Here is a 5914-nt window from a genome sequence, read left to right as displayed (position 1 = left end):
TCACCCAATCAACACCCATGCAGCGTGGCGGCCCGCCCCCAGGCGCCTGCCATCTTGAGGAGGTCACCCGCGAACCTGGAAACGGGAGCCGGGGGGCCGAGGTTTTGCGTTCCTGGTTTCAAGGGCCGCTAGCCGTGTGCTCTCCTTTTCCTGCGCCTCAGTCGCTGCCGTCCCCCCACTTCCAAGGGACTTTTGTGAGGCAAAAACGCATCCTATACTCGGGGGGTCCTGTTCCCTTTCAAAACGCCTTGCCAGGCTTGCCCGTTCCGGGCTTTCTGGGCGCGGGGACCAGGATTAGAAGCTACTGGGGCGGGAGCCAGGGCTTTTCTCTGTCAGATGGTGCTTGCGAGGAACCCCTAAGCGACACGAAAGGAAACTCTTCTTTCTTCTTTTCCCTAAAGACACGGCGTGATTCAAACGTATCGTTATTTTTGTCATCCTTCAGACCAGTGCCGTCCAAGAGAAATATAACGCGATCCACCTGTGTAATTTGGAGGTTTCTCATAGACACATAAGTTTAGAAATTTTAATGATATACTTTATTTAACCCAATATATCCAAAGTAAGATTTCAACATGCAATCGATAAACTAAATGCAATATTTTGATTCTTTTGAAAATCGTACGTGTTTCTGAAACTCGATGTAGTGTTGACTTGCATGTGCCTTAATTCGGACCATCCCTATTTCAAGAGGTTAGCGGCCACCTGCTGCCAGTGCTGCTTCATCAGGGGACACAGGCAGCATGATTGAGACAGTCTCGCTCTGTCACCTAGGCTGGAGTGCAGTGGCCCGATCTGGGATTACTGCAACCTCCACCTCCTGGGTTCAAACGATTCTCCTGCTTCAGCCTCCCGAGTAGCTGGGACTAAAGGTGCGAGCCACCGCGCCCGGCCCACTGGCAGCTTTAGATGCTCTAGCAGGAGCTCAGCACATTCAGTTGGATTCTTTTTTTGAGATGAAGTCTCACTATGTTACCCAGACTAGTTTGGGACTCCTGGGCCCAAGCAATCCTCCCACCTCCGCCTCCAGAGTAGCTGGGACTACGGAGGCGGGCCACAACGCCCTGAGTTTCATTCTTGAGTCCCCTTCTGTGGACAATATGGTTATAAACTTGATGAGGAGTCAGACCATAAAAAGGTTAACACAGAATGCTACATAGTCAGGTGGTGAAATAGTAGGTGCTATGGGCAAGGAGAAGGAGATCAATTTGGTTAAGGAAAGCACACTTACCTGCAATTTCTGTTGAAAGATTCTCAAACATTAATTCAACTTAATGAAGTGGGATGCTGTTGTATTAGAGAAATGGCTAATGTTTTTTCTTCAGGTGGTCTTGTCTTGAGGTGATGGGGTTTATTAGAGCTTTCCGGAAAGAAGGGGCGATATTTTTTTTTTAAACCCATCAATTCGTCATTTATATCAGGTATAACTCCCATTGCAATCCCTCCCCCCTCCCCCCTCCCCCCTCCCCATGATAGGCCCTGGTGTGTGATGTTCCCCTTACTGAGTCCAAGTGATCTCATTGTTCAGTTCCCACCTATGAGTGAGAACATGCGGTGTTTGGTTTTCTGTTCTTGCGATAGTTTGCTAAGAATGATGGTTTCCAGCTGCATCCATCTCCCTACAAAGGATGCAAACTCATCCTTTTTTATGGCTGCATAGTATTCCATGGTGCATATGTGCCACTTTTCTTAATCCAGTCTGTCACTGATGGACATTTGGGTTGATTCCAAGTCTTTGCTATTGTGAATAGTGCCGCAATAAACATACGTGTGCATGTGTCTTTATAGCAGCATAATTTATAATCCTTTGGGTATATACCCAGTAGTGGGATGGCTGGGTCATATGGTACATCTAGTTCTAGATCCTTCAGGAATTGCCATACTCTTTTCCATAATGGTTGAACTAGTTTACAATCCCACCAACAGTGTAAAAGTGTTCCTATTTCTCCACATCCTCTCCAGCACCCGTTGTTTCCTGACTTTTTAATGATTGCCATTCTAACTGGTGTGAGATGGTATCTCATTGTGGTTTTGATTTGCATTTCTCTGATGGCCAGTGATGATGAGCATTTTCTCACATGTCTGTTGGCTGTATGAATGTCTTCTTTTGAGAAATGTCTGTTCATATCTTTTGCCCACTTTTTGGTGGGGTTGTTTGTTTTTTTCTTGTAAATTTGTTTGAGTTCTTTGTAGGTTCTGGGTATCAGCCCTTTGTCAGATGGGTAGATTGCAAAAATTTTCTCCCATTCTGTAGGTTGCCTGTTCACTCTGATGGTAGTTTCTTTTGCTGTGCAGAAGCTCTTTAGTTTAATTAGATCCCATTTGTCAATTTTGGCTTCTGTTGCCGTTGCTTTTGGTGTTTTAGACATGAAGTCCTTGCCCATGCCTATGTCCTGAATGGTACTACCTAGGTTTTCTTCTAGGGTTTTTATGGTATTAGGTCTAACATTTAAGTCTCTAATCCATCTTGAATTAATTTTCATATAAGGAGTAAGGAAAGGATCCAGTTTCAGCTTTCTACTTATGGCTAGCCAATTTTCCCAGCACCATTTATTAAATAGGGAATCCTTTCCCCATTTCTTGTTTCTCTCAGGTTTGTCAAAGATCAGATGGCTGTAGATGTGAAGAAGGGGCAATATTCTTACTCTCTCCTCTCACATGTTTTCACCAGACTCCCAGGAACAGAGATAGAATTTCACATCTTCTGCTCTGGGAAAATCACAATAGGCAGAACCTCAGGTCCTTAAAAGAAGGGACTTCTTTTTGGGAAGTCTCTGGTCATTTACCCTGGTAGACATTAACTGGGTTATCTTCAAACTAGGACTGCCGACATTAGGAGTAGTTGTGTTCAAATAAAATGTCTCTGGACTTGATACATTTGCACTCCAACCAAAATGATAAAAAATTTAAAATGACCAGAATGGCCCTTTGTGGTGTGAGCATAATAGATGCTTGCTGTAGAGACACAGGTGGGAAGGAGCGAGTCAGCAGTGAGTGATGGGGAGGACAGGGGATCACAGTGACGGGATGTGTAGAGGAAGGATTGGGTGAGATGAAACACTTCAAATGATGCGCTATTTGGAAAACATTTTAAAACCATAAATACCTCACAGATCTAGGGAATGTATAATCCAGGTATTAGGTCACTATGACAAGTAGTTGTAGCTTCATTTACTAGATTGGGCCTCTATTCTTTTTATTTATTTATTTATTTATTTATTTATTTATTTATTTATTTATTTATGTATTTTTTGAGATGAAGTCTTGCTGTGTTGCTCAAGCTGGAATGCAGTGGCACGATCTCGGCTCACTGCAACCTCTGCCTCCCGGTTTCACGCCTTTCTTCTGCCTCAGCCTCCCGAGTAGCTGGGACTACGGGTGCCCACCACCACACCTGGCTAATTTTTGTATTTTTAGTAGAGATGGGGTTTCACTATGTTGGGCAGGCTGGTCTTGAACTCCTGACCTCATGATCCACCCGCCTCAGCCTCCCAAAGTGCTGGGATTACAGTCGTGGGCCACCGTGCCCTGCCAAAGGGCCTCTATTCTTTGAATTACAAGGCAAGGTCATCCTCCCACCCCCTTATCCATTCAGTGAACATTTATTGAGGCATTACTCTGTAAAGGAACCCTAAGAGAGACCAGGCTGAGTAAGACAGGCTTTATTGCCGATTTACTTCCAATATGCTTTTCATCTCTGACATTCTGTGATCTTATGAAAATAGAAATGGAGACAAAAAGATCATGGTGCCCCCAGTCCCATGGTCGTTTCACATTCCAATTTCTTTTTAGTTGTACTTTTGAATTAATTTCATTTCACTTTTTCCTGTTTTTTCCTTATTTTCTTTTTTAGTTTCTTCTCTTCCTCCTCCTGGGACATCAACCATCCAAGTTAACCTTTCATCCTCCCCTACAACCTAATCCTTGAAAAATACAAGTCCAAAATCATTTCATCACCAGTAATTGTCTTTAAATTGCTGCAATAATTTGCAAGGATAAAGAGGAAAAGAGAAAGATTAAAAAGGCAAATGCCCAGAGAAACAGATGTTATCAACAATCTAAAATCCAGTATACTTATTCACCATCAATGCCATCAAGCTTTTAAAACACCCTCATAGTCTAGAATAAAACCAAATTATGAGAAAAACATATATGGATTTAAAAATTATTTCCTTCTGAGCCTACTGTGATTCTTTTGGGGGGATAAAAAAGTAAAATAGAAAATTGCTGTTGCCTGGTTACTTAGCGCTAAAGAGAAATGGAGAAATAATGCCCATGTCCCATCCCAGTTTAAATGAATTCAGGTAGAGTAGCCCATGACAGCAAGCCCTTGGCAAACATGCCATCACATCTGGCCTTTGAAATGTCTATATAGATAGTAGAACCCTGCACCTAGGGAAGACTTAGGGAGGTTTCATACAGAAAGAATGACATTTAAACCATCCCAAACACACAGAGTCTGCACAATTTCTGAAGACCATCAGAGAAGAATATTTATTTTCTATTTGCAGGTAACTACTCCTCCCCATGTGAAAGTTTAGCAAGCCTGATCTTGTTTTGTTTTTTTTTGAGATGGAGTCTTGCTCCGTCGCCAGGCTGGACTGCGGTGGCACGATCTTGGCTCACTGCAACCTCCGACTCCCTGGTTCAAGCTATTCTCCTACCTCAGCCTCCCAAGTAGCTGGGATTACAAGCACACACCACCACGCCCAGCTAATTTTTTTGTATTTTTAGTAGAGATGGGGTTTCACCATGTTGGCCAGGATAGTCTCAATCTCCTGACCTCGTGATCTGCCCACCTCGGCCTCCCAAAGAGCTGGGACTACAGGTGTGAGCCACCACACCCAGCCTTAGCAAGCCTGATCTTAAGTAAATTCTTTAAAAATCCTCCTTTATTCAAGCAAATTTCCTCTTTTTAGCTACCATTATGTAACTTTTATAATCGTGAAGTCATTAAATGTCCCTTCTGCCTTTTCTGGGATCAACCTATGAGCTTTATTTCTTTTTTTTTTTTCTTTTTGGTTTTAATATTTTCTTTCTAGCTTCTTCAAATTTTTTTCCTTTTTAAAATTGGAGCCCAGAACTGGACAATTCCTCTCAACAGGGCCAAATCAGGTTATTTTCTTTTTTTGAGACAGTTTTGCTCTTGTTGCCAGGCTGGAGTGCAGTGCTACGATCTTGGCTCACTGCAACCTCCACCTCCCAGGTTCAAGTGATTCTCCTGCCTCAGCCTCACAAATAGCTGGGATTTCAGGCAAGCGCCACCATGCCCAGTTAATTTTGTATTTTTAGTAGAGATGGGGTTTCTCTATGTTGGTCAGGCTGGTCTGTAACTCCTGACCTCAGGTGATCCACCCGCCTCAGCCTCCCAAAGTGCTGGGATTACAGGTGCGAGCTACTGCACCCGGCTTCTTTTCTTTCTTTAAACCAGGTCATTTTCTACACAACATTTTTGTAGAAGTGTGTATCCTCAATACTGTGTTTGCTGCATTGCAATGTCATTCCCTTCTTCTATGTGCTATCCTATTTGTAATCTTATTCCATTTGTTTTTTCACATGTGTTTGGCTTTCTACTTAGTGGTTCCCATTTAATAGCTGTGTGTTTTTTAGCCCATTTCTCCAGATTGAAAATAAGTTGTTTTTGAATATATACATGCAAGGTACAGTGTGAAAGCCCTTCGTATGCATTATTTCATATAAGCCACTCATTTTATTAATGAAGAAACTGAAGCTTAGAGAGGTCAAAAAACTTATTCAAAACCACACACCTAAGAAGTAGTGGAGCAGTGATTTGAACTTTGGCAGTCGAACTCCAGTAACTACACTCTTAATGTACCTATTCAATTGTTAAGATCATATTATTTGTGTAGCAGGCTCTCAAACCAATAGAAAAAGCTTGGGAGCCCCATTAAAA

This window comes from Piliocolobus tephrosceles, chromosome 7 (genome assembly GCF_002776525.5).
Source record: "Piliocolobus tephrosceles isolate RC106 chromosome 7, ASM277652v3, whole genome shotgun sequence".
In the NCBI taxonomy this organism is placed as follows: domain Eukaryota; kingdom Metazoa; phylum Chordata; class Mammalia; order Primates; family Cercopithecidae; genus Piliocolobus; species Piliocolobus tephrosceles.
Note: the sequence above shows the minus strand (reverse complement) of the source record.